Source organism: Sus scrofa, chromosome 2 (assembly GCF_000003025.6).
Source record: "Sus scrofa isolate TJ Tabasco breed Duroc chromosome 2, Sscrofa11.1, whole genome shotgun sequence".
In the NCBI taxonomy this organism is placed as follows: domain Eukaryota; kingdom Metazoa; phylum Chordata; class Mammalia; order Artiodactyla; family Suidae; genus Sus; species Sus scrofa.
Window position 1 is genome coordinate 117,520,576 of NC_010444.4, and position 19,022 is coordinate 117,539,597.

The following is a 19,022-nucleotide window of genomic DNA, read 5'->3' on the forward strand; positions in this document are numbered from 1 at the left end:
CTTGAAATTCATGAGATAGTTCTGCCTTTTCTTACTCATGTGTGCAACAAGATGTTGACTTAGTCTGTCCTTGAATTTTAAATCTCTTTGTAACACAACTATTGTCTGAGGTAATGTAATTATCTGTAAATTCCTGTCAGAGTCTCTGACATGTCCTGGAAAGGGTTGACACAAACAAATCATTTGTTTAACTAATTTAGTTTTGTTCAAAATTATGCAGTAAGGTTTGCATTTCAGTTCAGATGAAAATGAGATACTGATCAGAACATCATAAAATAGAATGAGTGGGCAACATACATCTTAATCTACTCGGTTCTTTGCTGGAATTCCTAATTTCTAGATTGAGGTCTTGAACACTAGCAACGTTATAAATTCTACTAGATTGTGTATTTATTCCTTGTAAATTTTATAAAACATTCAGTCTTTGTAATGATACTGAATAAAGTATGTCCAAAGTGTAGCACTCTACGTGGATTACATATTTATACATCCAGCATCTGTGTTATACATTGAACAAAAATGGCAGCAGCGGCGATTGCAGCATCCGTGGCCCCAGAGCCTATCACTTGAGATGTCTTTGCCGTTTTCACCCAATTTAGATTTAAGAGATCTCTAAGTTTTCTTCTGTCTCTAGAATCCTATGATTTAGCTTACAAGAGACATCGTGTCTAAAGCCTAAGTATAAATTCAGCCATGGCAACTTGAGCCTCTAAAATCTCAGTATCCAGAACACCAAAACCCTGTTTTTGCAATGCCGTGAGAATATTTCTATGTTAGTGAGAGAATGGGAAGTCAAGTATAATAAAGTGTCCTTCCTTAAAAACACATGTATGTTAAATTTCCCTTATGTTCCCAGAGCTGCTCTAGATCACAGTGGTTAAGAGGATTATAAAGTGATTGTAGAGAGAGAAGTAAGCAAGGAGCTCTGACTTCTGTTTCTGAGAGCAGTTTGTTTTCTTTCTGCCTTACTGGACTGTGGACGCCAAGTCTGAAGATGTAGCCCTGTGATAAAGAAGGACAGTTGTGCATGTAATGAATTGAAGGGTAGTAATAGCATATCATTTCAGGCTTCTGTTAGTATTATTTTTGCAGCCTAGCATATTTCCTCTCCTTTCTTACTCCTTTAATGCAGATTTTGCTTCCTCTCTTCACACAAGGATCCTCACAGGAGTGCCAAAGCTCCATCCACCTGGTTATCTGTGATTGGTTCAGGTATGACACAAGACCCAAGCAGAAGAGCCCTTGTGTAGTACTTTCTTGTAGTGGAGTCAATAGGGAAATTTTGCCTTTGCTTCTGTGTTCCTGGAACTGGAAGGATAGCGTGTCTCCAGTGGGTTAGTCCAGGCTCACTCACACGGATGTAGTAGGTTTTCAAGACAATGACTGGTGCATAAAGTCCTCTCAAGGCCCAGGCTAGGCACTGGTACTTCAGTACTTCTGCTGCATCCTGTTGGCCAAAGTACAAGCCCAGCCCTGATTCAGAGAATGAGGAATTCGTCTCTATTTTTAATGGAGGAGTTGGAAGCCAAGGGGAAGACAGGGAAAAATGGGAGCACAACTAATTTGCTGAAACAGTTATGTGCATATACTTCAGAAGTTCAGAAATTTCCTCAAGGTCCCATGGCTGGGAAGCAGCAGGGACAGGAGATGAGTGTCAGTCTCCTGACTAAAAATCTCACTGTTGTAACATTTCTCTCTAGTCTTGCTGATTGATCTATGCAGTCCAGATGTCACAACTAATTGGTTTCTAGAGTCCTATTCTTAGATCACTTTTAAATGACTCCTGAGTTATTATGATGTGTCTTTGTTATAGCAAAAGTATTAACTTTCTATAAATAGGTTCTTCTTGCACCATGCTTATAAGCATTTATATTCATATTCACGACAAAATGAAGTTCATATTTCCATCTCGTATTGCAGTATGATTTGAAATACCAGATGTTATTTTAGAAGAATAGATAAAATAACTTTAGTATCTAGTAAATTCTTAAATGATACTTAGAAATTGTGAGGAAACAGTGAATTCAGGCAAATGGGAAGATGGAAGGTGATGAGAGCTGCAAAAAAGGAAGAGAATGCTGTCAACACACAGAAGAGACGATGGACCTCAACGCTGTGGGAGTTAAGGAGAGTAGTAGTGGGGGTGGTTATCATGTAGGCTGAGGAATCTTATAGCCCACAGTGAAAGGCTCCATGCATATTTTAGAGACAGTGCTCTCCAAGGATCCTCAAAAGGATAGACTCTGGGGAGCAGAGACAGTGCACACGAAGCCTAGTGTTGCACTGTAAGACTCAGGTGCCCCATTGTGCCTCTCCTAAAGTGATTTAGCTCAAACCCTTTTTGAATGCCTAGCTTGAAAGTCTGGGTGTTACCATTCTTCCTCTAGAACAGTCCTAAGGGTGTTAGTGGGAAAGGGTGGTCACATTGGCAACTTCATCTCATGAAATTCAATTATTAAAATGCACAGTTGGGAGTTCTGTTGCAGCACAATGGGGTGGGCACTGTCGATCCCCAGACGGGTGCAGTGGGTTAAAGGATCTGGTATTGCTACAGCTGTGGCTTAGGTTACAGCTATATCTCAGATCTGATCCCTGGCCTGGGAACTCCATGTGCCGGCCGGGCAGCTGAAAATGAAAAAAAGGAAAAAGCATCATTGCTGTGAAGAAAGGAAAATTAGGAAGGTATAGAAACAGATGGTGGCAATAAAAGGAGACAACTTTTTTTCCTGCGATTGAAGTAAGGGCTTCTCTCAGAAGGTAACATTAGTGACTAGAACTGAACAACTGGGGACATTTCAGAGATCATTTGGTTTGAGGTGGGATGAGTGGAACTCACATCTGGGATATAGACATGAGTGTTCACATGGCCCACATGAGACAGAAGGAGGTGAAGGAGAACATCTCTGTGTTGGGAAGGAAAGCAGGTGGGTTTCATGACTTCCGAACTGGCTACTAGGAGAAGAGGTCATATGTATAGTTTTTAAACATCACAATATCCTGTATCTTCACCTTTTCATTACATTGGTAAATATGCCAGTTAATACCAGAATAGGTTCTGATATTAGAATCTGATGGTCAGGAAAAGATAGAGTATGAGAAGAACTGTAGTGTGTTCTCCTCAGAGGGAACAAGACAGGGATTACATTCTCCCTGACTAGTTTCCTAAGTGGTTCATTTTAAGAGGGTTTGTGCATTCTGTGTTTTGAAGCACAGAGAATCTTGGAATGGAGAATCAATTTTCCCTCTTCTCTGTTAGTCTGCATTCTGGCACTAGATGACTCTGGAAAGAGAGGGTGGCCATTCTGCCTATCAGGGGAGTCTGGCCTGCATTCAAGGTTGGATCCCAGGACTTTGGGACCTGGTATTTGCGTACTGCGTGTCTGAGATTTTGTCTATATCACGCTGTCATCTGACTGCTGACTCTTTCCCCGACACCAAAAGGTGCAGAGTTCAAACCACAAGAGTGAGAATTCTGTATGAACCTGAAATCACTTTTCAATGTAACCATTTGAGACACTAGATCACATTGTATGAAATGAAGGAAAATAACCCAAGGAAATTAAAAAAAAAAAAAAAAACAGATCCGTGGCCATCAGGTAGGGTTGTTTCAGAGAGAAAACCAAAAAAAAAAAAAAAAAAAAAAAAAGTTCAGGTAGGGCAACTCCACATAATCGCTTTAAGCTTTAAGTCACAAGTTTGAGCTGTAGGAATGTCTTTGCTGATAAATACAGAAGAAGGGTCAGCCATTGGAACAATTTATCTTGTATTTGTTCAAAGCACCAAGTAAATTAGAGGAAATTTTTTAGAGTTCGGAATTTTACTGGGATGTGATAAGTATTCACAATCAAAGAGTCGCTGAATTTGCAAATAATATGTATACTTTTGCAGTGATTGACACTTCTAAATCTATAGTTAAAAAGGGGAGGAAAAGTAACCAAATATGAAAGCGATTTCACATTCTTCACTTCTCAGTTCTGATGATATTTGAAAGATCAGAATGATTTTCCATCTCTGGTGATTTAGAAATGCTTTCAAAAACAAAATGTTTTAGAATGGATAAGCAATGAGGTCCTACTGTACAGTAAGGTAACTATAACCAATCACTTGGGACAGAGCAAGAGAGAAGATAATATGAGAAAAAGAATGTGTGTATATTGTACAGTGGAAATTGACAAAACATTGTAAATCGACTATAATAAAAAATAAAAATAAAATAAAAATTTGTAAAGAAAAAAAAACAAAAAAAACAAAATGTAATCCAAGTGTCTTCTAGAGTATTAATCTGTTAATATGTGTTATTCACAAATTTAAAGATAACAGCTGCCACCAGTTTTTCTGTCTACAAAGGAGTTAATCTTTGTTTCTTTTTATTGTCTCAGTCTCTGAATTTTTATGCCATAAGCCAACTTTGCTTAAGTATGTAAACTTTTTTTAAATACAGTTTTTATTTTGGAATAATTTTACATGTACAGAAAATTTACAGAGTATGGCAAGGTGCCAGGTACACCTCACTCAGATTCCTCTAATATTTAACATCCATGAGTAGGTGGAGTAGTGGCTGCAAATACATGTCCACATCCCAACCCCCACAGTCTGTGAATGTGACTTCATTTGGAAAAAGAGCCTTTGCAGGTGTAATTAAGAGGTTCAAGACGAGATTGTTCTGGATTATCTGAGTGGCCTTAAATCCAGTGACAGAGGTCCTTATAAAAGACACAAAGAGGGGACACAGACAAGGAGAAGAAGACAGCATTCGTTTTCTCACCAATGTGCCTTTTCCGACCTAGGATCCAATTCAGAATACCGCATTGCATTGGTTATCATGTCTCTATGGTCCTCTGGTCTGTGAGTCTTTGTTTTTCATGACCTTGGTGTCCTTGAGCAGCGCTGGTCAGGTATATGGTAGAATATCCCCCATCGTGGGTTTGTCTGCTTTTTTTCCCCATAATTAGACTGGGTTATAGTTTTGGGAAAAAAATGCCACAGAGATGTAGTGCTCCTTTCATTACATCATTACACACACACATACACACACACACCCACCCACCCCTTCTCTTAATCTTGATCACTTGGATGTGGTAGAGTTTCCCAGCTTTCTCTTTCGGGAAGTCACTGCTTTTCCTTTCCATATTCTGTTCTTTGGAAGGAAGTCTTGAAGACCGGCCCTTGCTAAGTAGGTGGGGGATAAAGCTATACTATACCTCCTTGGAGTCTGGGGAAGAGAGTATGTATTATTTGGAGTTTTTCTGTAAGAAATATGCCTGCCAGAGTTCCTGTCGTGGCTCAGCCATTAACGAATCCAACTAGGAACCGTGAGGTTGCCGGTTCTGTCCCTGGCCTTGCTCAGTGGGTCAAGGATCCAGCGTTGCCGTGAGCTGTGGTGTAGGTTGCAGACGTGGCTCGGATCCCATGTTTCTGTGGCTCTGGCGTAGGCTGGTGGGACCTCTAGCCAGGGAACCTCCATATGCCATGGAAGCAGCCCTAGAAAAGGCAAAAAGACCAAAAAAAAAAAAAAAAAAAAAAAAAATGCCTGCCTTCCTTTCTCCCTTTCTTCAATCATGTATTTATATGAGTATTAATGTATGTTGTTTTATAATCCAATTCTACATTGTGATCTAATACCACATTATTTATTTTTTGCCCCAATCGTTCTAGCATAATGGATCTTATTATTACTTTTTATTCCTTCATATGGTACTGATTTAAGCTTTTGTTTGTTTCTTGGTCTATTAGTTATATATTGCTGCACAGCAAATTATCCCCAAGCTTAGTGGCTTCAAACAACAAACACTATTATCTCACAGTTTCTATGGGTCAGAAATCTGGGTGTGATTTAACAGGTTTGGGTGCCTCTGTTCCCTCACAGGTTTGCAGTCTAGGTGTCATTTGGAGGGGCTTTCTCAGGTAAAATATGGCTGAAAGTTTACAGAGTAAGTGGGAAGGGAAAACATGTGCTGAAAAAAAAAAAAAAAAGGGACCAAAGGAGCTAGCAGACTGAAAAGTTTTCTTAAAGTAGATGGTGATGTTTTGATGATAGATCTTCAAGCGGTAGCGACTGTGTTGGAACCCAAACGTGTAGTGAAACCCAATGTATAGTGAAAGACATATGACATGAAAAAGGTAACTGATATTAAGAGAAAAAAAATACTCTTTTAGACCAGCATGGACAGTACGCCATATGGATGAACCAGAGGCAAACAAAAAGGCTGAAAGCAAAGAGAGAGGAAAAAAAGGGAAAAAGCACAGTAAAAGCCATGAAAGCAGGGAAGGGTTTGGCCTGGTAGACTCCTGAAAAGATGCCACATGGGACAGATCTTTGATTGGAATGTATACATTGATTTTAGCTTCTCCTAAATGAAAACTTTGTTTCCGTTTTTTAACAGCAACAAAAAGGTGTCAGTTGGAGGTGTAATCTTCTGAAGCCTCAGCTGGAGAGACGCTGCTTTCCTAGGCTAACACACATGTTGTGGTAACCCTCATTTCCTTGCCAGCTGTTACATGGAGACCTAAGTTCCTTGCCACGATGGCAAGGAACAGTCACAGACAGCTCGCAACGTGGCAGCTGGCTTCCCTCAGAGTAAGAGGGTGAGTGAAGGTGCCCAAGATGGAAATCACAGTCCTTTGGCAACCTAATCTTGCAGGTGCCACCCTGTCATTTTTGCCATACTGTATTTGTTCTGAGCCCACGTTCACGGGTGGAATGGCATGGGTACGAGGAGCTGGGGATCACTGGATACCGCTTTATTTATTTATTTATTTATTTGGATACCACTTTAGAGGCTGCCAACCTCACCTAGTATTCCACCATTACAGTTCCACTAGAACAGGCAGAAGGAGAAGAGAAGAGGGAAGCTTTGAAAAGCAAAACCCCATGGCTTAAATGTTTCGCTTGCAATAACTTTTGACATTGTGTCACATAGTACATGCTATCTCCCCGTTATTATTGGTCATTTGTATATTTATTTATTCATTCATTTAGGAGTATATGACATGTCATTCAAACCCAATGAGACATTTCTACCTGATGTGGTAGGATGTGGTCTACCTGAGATTTTTGTAAAACTTTTTTTTCTTAATTAGATTGCACTTACAGGTCATTTAGGCCCAGTCACTGGAGCACTACTTCTACCAGGTGTCATGTGAGCAGTTATTAACTGTAATTGAAGTTAAATGCAATTACTTTTATAATCCTGTGTAGTTCACATTGAATTAATAAAAATTTCATAATGAAACTGGGAAATTATAAAGGATTACTGACAAAGAATAACACCAATAATTCTTCCATTTGAATTCAACTCATTTTTAGGTCCATAACCATTAAGTAAAATCATATATTTGTGTCTTCTAGTTAAAAAATAATTCATGCTACTTGCAGAACACTAAAAATGAAGATAAGCCCACAGGAAAACAACAAAACACTCCAAATTTTGTACTATTGTTTTAACATATATTTTTTAGGAATTTATTTATTTATTTTTTAGGACCACACCCAGAGCATATGGAAGTTTCCAGGCTAGAGATCGAATCAGAGCTGCAGCTGCAGGCCTGTGCCACAGCCACAGCAACGGCAGATCTGAGCTGCATCTGTGACCTATACCACACCTCACAGCAATGCTGGATTCCTGACCCACTGAGCAAGGCCAGGAATTGAACCCGCATCCTTGTGGATACCGGTCGGGTTCGTTACCCCTGAGCCACAAGGGTTTTAACATCTTGATGCATAGAATTTCCACATGATTTCATACATATTTATGTATCCATATATTTAATACTATGGGTATCAAATTTGTGGAATAATTAAAAGTGTATTTTGAATATTTTCTAAGTAAATCATTATTTTAGCAAGGATCCATTTGGCTCACATTCCTATATAGGCCAGTTTCTGCTCTGCAGACACCTCTGCACTCATCCCATATACATGAATTGACTGTGTGCTGTTGGCCGGGCTCTGTGTTGATGGCACATGACAGAGAGCCTGGCACAGGGGAGAGCTCCAGCCAGGGGTTTGAAAGACTCACTTTTTCTTCCAGCTCTGCTACTAATTTTCTCATGTTCTTGACGAAGAAAAACTAATAGGTGAGATGTATTGAACCTTCACTATATGGTAGCTACTGCTCACAGCCCTTCAATTAATCTCATGCTTGGAGTTCCCGTCGTAGCGCAGTGGAAACAAATCCAACTAGGAACCATGAGGTTGCAGGTTTGATCTCTGGCTTTGCTTAGTGGGTTAAGGATCTGGCATTGCCCCGAGCTGTGGTGTAGGTTGCAGATGCTTGGATCCTTTGTTGCTGTGGCCATGGCATAGGCTGGCAGGTGTAGCTCCGATTTGGCCCCTAGCCTGGGACCCTCCATATGCTACCAGTGCGGCCCTAAAAAGCAAAAAAAAAAAAACCCGAAAAAAACAAACAAAAAAAAATGCCTCATGCTTAAGAGTTCAGGGTGGAGCCAGAACTTAACCCTGTTAGGGGATTCCAGAGCTTATGTGCTTACTACTCTGTACTTTTGAAGTGACTATGAGCACTCTGGGTCTTAGTTTCCTCACTGACAAAATGTAGGAATTGTCCTGAAAGTAGCTGGTCTTCTATGTCCTCTGCTTGTTTGCACATTTAGTAGGATTTTATTATATGTATAGTGAACTTACTTAACTTTAAAATTTCCCTAAATGAGGAGTGAGAGAAAGAGAAGGAGAGAGTTTAAATAGTACAGGGTATTTGGGAGTTCCTGTCATGGCTCAGTGGAAACAAACCTAACTAGTATCCATGAGGATGTAGGTTTGATCCCTCGCCTCCATCAGTGGGTTAAGGGTCCAATGTTACCTTGAGCTGTGGTTTAGGTCACAGATGTGGCTCAGATCCTGCTTTGCTGTGGTTGTATTTTAGGCTGACAGCTGCAGATCGATTTGATCCCTAGCCTGGGAACTTCCATATGCTATTTGGACTTAAAAAGAAAAAAAAAATAGTACAGGGGATTGAAATAGTCATTGCAGTTTGGACAAAACCTATAGAAGTAATGTAAAAATGATTTCATTTAAAAACTACTCTCATCATTGACAATTAAAAGAAGTGTACTGTTTAGGTGACCAAGTAAGCTACTAGTGATAGATTCACCTGTACTCTTTCTTTTTTTTGTCTTTTTTTGTCTTTTTTAGGGCTGCACCCATGACACATAGAGGTTCCCAGGCTAGGGGTCCAATCGGAGCTATAGCCACCGGCCTACACCACAGCCACAGCTATTCGGGATCCAAGCCACATCTGTGAACCCACAGCACAGCTCTTGGGAATGCTTGATCCTTAACCCACTGAGAGAGACCAGGGATCGAACCCCGTCTCATGGATGCTAGTCAGGTTTATTAACCACTGAGCCACAACAAGAACTCCGACCTATACTCTTGAAGAAAAGAATCGAAGAACTAGTTGAAGTAAGTAGTGAAAGATTTACAAGTGATTAATTAGGAGCGTCAATAAAATCATTTTACAGAGCTATAAGAAATGCACACTATACTTTTTTTAATGAGTTAATATGTTGCTTTTTAAAAATTTTTAGTTAAAATATAACTGATTTACAGTGTTATGTTTCAGGTGTACAGTAAAGTATAGTTATATATATATAAAATGTATATTTTGTATTCTCTTCCATCATAGGTTATTACAAGCTACTGGGTATAGTTCTGTGTTCTATACACCTGGTCCTTGTTGGTTGTCTATTTTATATATAGCGGTGTGTATGTTTTAATCCCTATTTCCTCATTTATTCCACTTCTCCACCTTCTGTAACCATAATTTGTTTTTGTGAATCTATTTCTGTTTTGAAATAAGTTCATTTGGGTCATTTAGATTCCACATATAAGTGATATCTTATGGTATTTGACCTCCTCTCTCTGGCTTACTTCACCTAGTATTGTAATCTCTAGGTCCAGCGTGTTGTTACAAATGGCATTATTTCATTCTTTTTTTATGGCTGAGTAATAATATTTCATTGTATATGTATGGTATATATATACCATATGTATGTGTGAGATATATATATATCTCACATTTTCTTTATCCATTCATCTGTAGATGGACATTTAGGTTGCTTCCATGTCTTGGCTATTGTAAATAGTGCTACTATGAACACTGGGGTGCATGTACTATTTTGAATTATGTTTTTCTTTAGATTTATGCCTGGAAGTAGTTTTGCTGGATCCTATGGTAGCTCTGTTTATAGTTTTTTTTTTTTTAAGGAACGTCCGTACAGTTTTCCATAGTGGCTTCACCAGTTTACATTCCCACCAACAGTGGAGGAGGGTTCCTTTTTTTTCCACACCCTCCCTAAGCTTTTATTATTTGTAGACTTCTGATGATGGCCATTCTCACTGGTTTAAGGTCATACCTCATTGTAGTTTAATTTACATTTCTCTAATAATTAGCAATCTTGAGCATCTTTTCACATGTCTTTTGGCCCTCTGTATATCTTTTTTGGATATATGCCCAAGAGTGGGATTGCTGGGTCATATGGTAGATCTATGTATAGTTTTCTAAGGTACCACCATACTTTTCTCCATAGTGGTTGTACCAGCTTAGATTCCCACCAACAGTGCAGGAGGGTTCCCTTTTCTCCATACCCCCTCCAGCATTTGTTATTTGTGGACCTATTAATGATGGCCATTCTGACTCGTGTGAGGTGGTATCTCGTGGTAGTTTTGATTTGCATTTCTCTATCTTTTTTTGGCATACTATACTTTTTAAGCAATGTAAGATATTTAAGGAGACGCAATAGTAAATGTTACTTTTTCCACTTAACTGACTAAAATCATACGCACAAGTAAGATGTGAATCCATTTTCATAGATAACCTATTCAAGTTAAAATTTATGGGAAAGTTTCTTTCCCATAAATTCTTATATCAAGGAATTCAAAAGCCCAGGTTCATTATGGCCTCAGAAGGGGCTGGACTGTGACCAGAAAATCATTAGGGAGGTCCTGCTATGGCTCAGTGGGTTAACGATCCTGTTTGTCTCTGTGAAGGTTCAGGTCCAGTCCTTGGCCTGGAGGTGCAGTGGGTTATGGATCCGACATTGCTGCAGCTGTGGTATATACAGGTTGCATTTCTGGCCTGGAAACTTATACATGGCAAGGACATGGCTGAAAAAGGAAAAAAAAAAAAAAAACCCAAAAACATTAGGATCCCAGTAGCAATTTTATGGTTCTTTTTCTTTATTTCTCTGCTTCTGTATGGAAACTTGCCTCATTCTTTTCTCTTTTCTTGTGATCTTTCTTTGCTTCTCCATGCATGGGTAGAAAATGGCCCTGCTGCGTAATCTCAGACCAGGCATTCAAAGGAGAATGATTAATGTTTCTAAGACTTAATTCCAAATATTCTGGAGGATATGAAATATGAGATAGGTTTGTGGGGCCCAAGAGAGTATGGTTCATTGCCCCATTTTCCAGGAGAAACCATGAGGAAGGAATTGGATCCAGAATGGGAACTGCTTCATGGTGTGTTTCGGCAGTCAGCCACAGATGGCCTCACAGAGGATCCATTACGCAGGGTTCAGATGTATGGGGGAGAGTCACTGAGCTCGCCAGGGGCCTGTGGACTAAAGTGATGGAGGTCTTAGTTATGGTGAGAGAGGACCCGACAGGACATGATATGCCTGAGTAGGTGACGAACAGTGTGCACACCGTGGAATCCCTAGAGACTTAAATACACCCCAGGAAAGGGAAAGTGTGAAAGCAAGGATGCCAAACCAACAGACTAAATCTTAACACTTCCAGTGAAAAGGAGCTTGAAATAAAGGTTAAACTGAGTCATAGAAGAGTAATATTATATTGGTGGCACACCTGCTTGAGGGTTGAAACTTGTATCTGATACTCATGGAGGCCTGTCTGGAATTTCCATGATTCGCATGCAGCATATTTCAGAATTACAGATTGTAGATATGCTCCAGAATTAGGGTCAAGTCATTTTGGAAGCAGCCCTCGTGATCCCATGCAGAGATAAGGCAAGTGCTCAAAAGACACCAGTGATCAGGAAAACTATGGTCTGTAGTGAGATCAAGCTGGCAAGATTTCCACAAAAATGCTTTAGACTTTGGGTGACCTGAAGGTGGTGAGCAGAGGAAGAGCGGACAAATGTAACCTTAATAAAGTTAATGGATGGATTTGCATTCTCTAAGTGTCAGGAAGGTAGTTATAAAGGTTGGCACGTGGGATGTTCTTGTCAAGGCATCCTTCTTGGACTCTGCATGTAAAGACTGGACTCTGAGGAGAAAGGAGTGATTTTAAGCAACAATAGCTCAGACCTTGCCAGATGGCATATGGTACTTATCCCAGCAGGTATTTTGGGATGCCCTTACCTAGGCTGTTTTTAGGTAGCCACAGAAGGATCCTGTTGCTTTGCCAAATGGGTGTCCCCTTACTGTGTTGTGGATTGATGCAATGGCCATGGCCTCAAATACCCTCTTGGGGAAAGAGACTGAATCCCTTAACAATCCTCTAGAGGGCACTGCTCTGCATCAGAGGACCTTTCTAAGACTGATGAAGCACAAGCATGTCACTTACTTTGTTGGCAGGAAAAAAGCCCACTTTAATGGCAACTTTGCCTTAAAGGAATCCCTCAACCACTAACACTGGAGCCAAAGACTGCTTGGTGAGGATAGGAGGAAAAGGTCTCAGAAAAGTGAGAGGACCAATGAATAGAGCCACTTTGTACCTTCAAGAAAGAGTCGGGATTTCCTATCGTGGCTCAGTGGTAATGAATCTGACTAGTGTCCATGAGGACGTGTGTTTGATCCCTGGCCTCACTCAGTGGATTAAACGATCCAGCATTGCCATGAGCTGAGGTGTAGGTCTCAGACAGGCTTGTATCTGCCATTGCTGTGGCTGTGGTGTAGGCCGGCAGCTGCAGCTCCAATTCATGCCCTAGCCTGGGAGCTTCCATATGCTGCAGGTGCGCCCCCTGCCCCCCCAAGAAAGTCTGGGCTCAGTAAACCCTCTATCTCATCTTTCTCCAGACTTCTGAAGCCCCAAGATCTTGTAACAGACACTTTGGGAATGACATAATGGTGGAAATTCAGACTGGGGACCTGCTCAGACACCTGCCGCCCTATTTAAGTCAACAGCACCTTTTCACTTCTTGGGTAAAGTGGACTCCTTAATTTGAAATGATGCATTAGTTTGGGTAGCAAATGGCTAGGGGAGTGTTGATGGAGGATGGGAGAATTTTGTGTGTGACCCCAGATAAGGAGAATTATAAGAGAATTATAATTATAGTGGTCTATTCTTACCTGTCTCACTTTTGGGAACCCAGAGAAAAAGAGCACTCCTGCAGTCAGGGGCTTCCTTGTACCCAGCATTTGTTATCCTCCTGGGATTTGGACCCAGGTCTGAGCATTTAAAGGGGGCATTTGGTGAGGGTGAGGAGTGATGCCTGCATGCAGGGTAATTTAGGAGGAAAGTATGGTGGAATTATATCTTTGAGATTTATTATTTCATTTCTTTTGGCATACCTTTCTTCTCTCCTTTGGAGCAGATGGTCATCTCTGAGCTCATCACCTCAGTAAGGGAAGTGACAGTGTAGAAGAGCCTCTCCAGAGCTCTGTTCCAAAACCCTGAATCCTTAGGGAACTAAGAGTATTATGAGTATAGACAAAAAATACAGAGAAGCAGCAGGAGGAAGAGAACAGTTTTCCCCCAAGGTAACAGAAAGACTCCCTGGGCTGGAAGGTGGAAGGGGAACCAGTTGAGCCCCAGAGAGGGGCCCGAGCCCTGCTGCCTGATTGCATTTCTAGAGGAATGGCTGTGTGACTGCCTGGCACGTGGGGCCTAAACAGCCTTTCATATATTCCTATGTACGAGGGGCCTTGAAGCAGCAGGCAGTTTCCACGCAGGGATCTCCAGAGCGCACCTTGTCCCACCTGCCCTGTGGTCACCCATCGAATGGAAAGTGTAGTCTGCCCCTTGCAGTGAGGTAGCTCTCTCTGATTTTTTCCTCGGCCAGGCTGGAGGAGAGGGAAGTGTTGTGTGCCTGTGTGCCACGTCAGGACACAGACATGTATGTGAGGCCATCAGTGGCCCACTTTCCTCCATGTGCCTCAAGGCCGATCTCTGTTTGAGGCCCGGATATCTCTCTGAGGTCCCACTTTGATAACCAGGTGCTGGAACCTTGAGGTTCTTGGGTTCTTACCCATCGTTTTCTCTGCAGAAACCACAGTGAGGCTTGGAGAAGCATAAGAACTTGCTACATTGGAAAAAAAAAGTCTTGTAAGAACATAAAGGTTTACACATCCTCGTACTTATATTAGGAATTCTCTGTGAGTCACCCCCACCCCTACCCATACCTCATGGACTCATGATGGTAAATTATAGTCAGAGGTCTCCAGGCACTCTCTTTGAGGTAAACTTGAATTGTTTCACAGTAACAGCTCTTTGGGTAGTCCAAATAAATTTTTTTTTGAGACAAGGAATTCAGGCTCTGAGACAGACAATTTCTCCCTGTAGTATGATATCAGAAAATACCGTATCTAGCCTCTCCTCCAGACTCACAAATTACATCAGTTTCTCCTTCTTTTAACTTAGTATGACCATGACGTGCATTAGCCTGCACACAGAAGAGAGTCACATATTATTTGGGGGTTTGGTCATAAAATCAGCATAGCAAAAATACACAGGGACATTTACCCTAAAACTTTCTTTTTTTTCCTTTCTTTTTTCCCTCCTTTTTATGGCTGCATCTGTGGCATATAGCATTCCCAGCCTAGGGGTTGAATTGGAGCTGCAGCTGCTGGCCTACACCACAACCATGGTAACATGGGATCTGAGCCACATATGCAACCTGTGCCACAGCTTGTGGCAACACCGGATCTTTAACCCACTGAGTGAGGCCAGGGATCGAACCTGCATCCTCAAGAACACTATGTTGGGTTCTTAACTCGGTGAGCCACAACATGAACTCCCCCTAAAACTTTCTTAAATCTTCAGTTGAGTTTCATATAAAGAAGGTGCTTCGTATTTAGGGACGGCTTTGTATTTTAAAAATTTGTTTAAATTCTGGAATCACATTCATTGTGGTGAGATGCTCACACTCTGAGAGATAAATTAAGGGAGGAGTGCTTTACATGTCTCAGATTAATCTCAATTTGGGCAAAGATGTACACTTATTACATTTATTATAATTCTCTCTCTCTTGCAGAGAAAGTATAGAACTATGTTAGAGGTGATTGAAGGTACAAAGAAATATCCAAGAGCTTGATCTCAAGGAATATTTAGTTCCACTCCTGAGGTAGTTATATAGTAATATAGGAAGTAAATGACAGTATATAGATCTCACAGAGAACTGTCTCTGTTCTGGATTGTTCACTGTGGCTTCAGTGTTGGGTTTCATGTATTGGAAATAGTCTACCAGTTCTCCGGGCCATGTCCTCCCAGGCTGTGCCCAGTGGAACAGTTTGTGTTTCTACCAGCAGTTCCAGAACACCTCCTTGCATCTCATTGGACCTTATTGATTCACATACTCACCCTAAATTCATCATCACCACAAAGTTCAATGGATGATGAAGTTGGTTTCCCAGAGGAAAATTAGGGTAATGCAATCTGGAAAAAGATCATTGGATCCTGGGTAGAGAAGTGACGTTCTTAAAAAGGTAAAAAATTTTGGAAATTTCTGAGCAGAAGGAGGATATTCCTTTGTAAAGCCTTGGACAATTAGTAAAAGGGAAGTTGGATGAGAGGGAAAAGTAAGTCAAAGAAGTAAAGGGCTCAACTGAATGGAATTAAGGTCAGGGGATAAGAGGGGATTGTACCTTGGTCATGCCTGGGAATGACATGGATAAAGCATAGAATTCAAAAGTAGGCATAGATGCATGAACGAATTTCTGGGTTCCTGTTTGCATTTTGGTGTAAAATTTTTAGTATTTATCTGTCATTCCTAGGCCATTTCCATTCTGGAGTCTTTGCAGAAAGCCTGAGATTTTAAGTGTATCTCACCAGAAGAGCTAGAATCTAGATGGAGAGTTTTACTCAGTATGATAAAATAAAAATTCCAGTGGTTATTTAACAGGTGATAATGCTTTTACCATACTTTTTTATTCTGTCTCACTCTCTTTTTTTTTTTTCCTGATTAAGGTAATTATTTGAAAACCATGTAGAACAAGGGCAAAATTAGGTCCCCAAAAGATCACTGAAGCTTTCTCTTACATTTTTTGCAAGACAAAAAAGAGATTAATTGGAAAATGACATTATTGAAGATATGTTTCATTTGCTTTAAGCAAAGGCCAGCTTTAATATAGAGCATGTGTATCATTCATTCTGAAAACAATTATGAGCTGATTGATATATTACAGAATTGCTGCTTAAAACCATGTAATTATCTGATTGAGTTCCTAAAGAGCTCCTTAAAAATTTTTAAGACAAAAAAAATTTAACATTTATATGTTATCAGGTGAAATTGTTAATTTCTTGGCAAGGTTTTTATTATTACTGCATTTAGAAATCTATGTTGTTATTCTGTTGAAATTTTCAGCAGCTTGGACTGAAGACTTATAAACAAAAATAAGATTGGAAGCCTCTTTGCTATGAGAGTGCTGGTTAGTCTTACGTTTGTTTTGGAGATTTAATAGCTGCCATATGTTAGAGCTATTAAATGAATGATGTAATTTAGGCTGCCTGTTGCCCTGCCAACTGCTCCATGCTGCCTCCTCACTCTTAGTGTGTGTTACTCCAATATGTCCATATATCACCCAGCAGCAGCTTCTTATACAATCATCTTAGTCCTTGGGCCCTTAACCCCATCCATCACCTGTATAGGCTCTGCCTCCTTCTCTCTAGAATTGAAACTAATAAAAAATAAGGGTAAACCTTGACAAAGAGGGTGCTTGAAGGATGATAATCAACCTGATATTCTGGTTCATGAACAGAAAACCAAGAAGAGGGTTGATGCTTAAGACAAAAAAACACAATGTATGATTAAGAGAATTCAGCTTTCTTCACAACACAAAAGATAGGGAAATTCTTTCTCTTTTATGAAACTTTAGATGTTGTACTTCTCCTCCCTGGTAAATGGGATGATATAGTGAAGATGATCACAACAAAAATAAAGCCATTACATTGTATGCCTTTTTCTTATGGCACCTCTGGTGGCTCCTATCCAGGAGGATTAAAAGTTCAGTCTTGAGTATCTCAAATATTTATGTAGCAGTAAACACATATATTTTCCCTTTTTATAAATGGGGAAACAGAGGGCCAAAATTGATTAATTACTTATTTCAAGATGTCATTTATATGTCAGTATTTATTAGAAGGAAATTTGTATGTATTAAAAATTATACTGGGAAAATCCATTATCAATTATTCTACAAATTTAACTGAAATCTGTTTCTTACCATTCCTAAATTGCACTGTGCACTGTGCTGCAAATATCTTAGGACTGTTTGTATTGCCATTTTCCAGCGAGTAAGTCAATGAGACTTTTTTATGTATTAGAAAGGAATCCGTGCATTTGCCACTGAGCAGCTTCAAAGACTTATGTCTTCGTATGATGTCTGTGTAGTCAAATGTTACCACTAAATTTAACTTCATACCCTAATGCACTTTCAATATGGCATATTTCTTTGCTGCTTTGCATCTTCATATGATTCAGTGTTCTTGTGTGGTTTTTTTTCCTTTGAACTTAGTAACAGAGAGATAATTTTCTTTAATTTACACCTTTTGAATGGTCCAGCAGGACCTAAAATTAATCCTTTCCTTTACCGGGAAGGCATAACAGTTGTACTCTTATGTAACCTGTTGGCTCCCACTTGTCATCTTAATGAACTTCCCTATTTCCTGCTGTTTTACAGTCTGTCCTTTTGGCATCTTAAAACTTCCTGCACCCTTCTTCCTTTGGTAAATGTATTAGTTTGCTAGGGCTGCCATAACAAAGTACAACCGATAGAGTGGCTTAAACGACAGAAATTAATTGTCTTAAATTTCTGGAGACTAAAAGTCCAGGATCAAGATAGCAGCAAAATCGCTTCCTTCTGATGACTAGGAATGAGGAAAGAACCTGTTCTAGGCCCTTCTCCTTGGCTTGTGGATGGTTGTCTTCTCCCGATGTCTATCTACCTTGTCTTCCCTTTGTATGTGTTAGCAACCACATTTCCTCCTCTAAAAATGAGACCTGAACTAGGGCCCAACCTAATGACCTCTTTTAACTTAATTGCCTCTGTAAACACCCTCTCTTCAAGTATGGTCACATTCTGAAGTTAGAACTTCAACATATGGGAGTTCCCATCGTGGCGCAGTGGTTAACGAATCCGACTAGGAACCATGAGGTTGCGGGTTTGGTCCCTGCCCTTGCTCAGTGGGTTAACGATCCATATGCGTCAGGAAAACAATGCAAGTTAGCAAATGTGTGGAGATCCTAAAACTGAAACAGGGAAAGAGATCTTCCAGAGCCTTGCCTACTAAATGGTAATGCAAGTTTAATATTCTTTTTAATAGCATAGAGGTATTTTCATTCAGGTTGCAACACATTCATATAAACCAACACTCACCCATCCCAACATTTCAGTATTATATTAAATATGTGCTGTTTCATGGAAGTCAACAATGTAATTTCTTTATTGTTTTCAAATCTTTAAATATAGAAAGAGATACCTGAATAGTTATAAAATGGTCAGGCAGATCAGAATCTATTTCTTTTTGTTATAAAAATTGATGTAAAGAAGCATGTATTACTAGAAGGCAGATGTGATCAGAGCCTCTGTTAATAGCTTTGACTTAATGCCATGATTTCCTCCTCTGAATCAGAAGTGATTGTGCTAGAGATCGGAACATTTTTTTCATCATGACCTCATCAAGTGACTTAGGGTAAGGCTGGTAGGTGCTTAATTCCAGAGATGGAAATTTAGCTTGGGGGTTGATCCTGGGCATTTTTACCAAAGCAAATCTGTATCTGTCTGATCTAATTTCTGGGCTTCCAGGTTAATTCTGGGGATAGCTAGGGAGCGAGACCCTGAATAGGAGGGAGTGAAGGTAGAAGGGGGATGTCCCAGCCTCTTCCTCC

General features: G+C 40.2%; 1 protein-coding gene and 1 pseudogene across 1 annotated transcript in view; both read left to right on the forward strand.

The window, feature by feature from the left end:
• The window catches only part of NREP (neuronal regeneration related protein), a 361,955-nt gene that overhangs the window by 14,725 nt on the left and 328,208 nt on the right, over positions 1–19,022 (forward strand). The window lies entirely within an intron of this gene.
• Positions 5,522–7,468, forward strand: LOC110259438 (annotated as a pseudogene).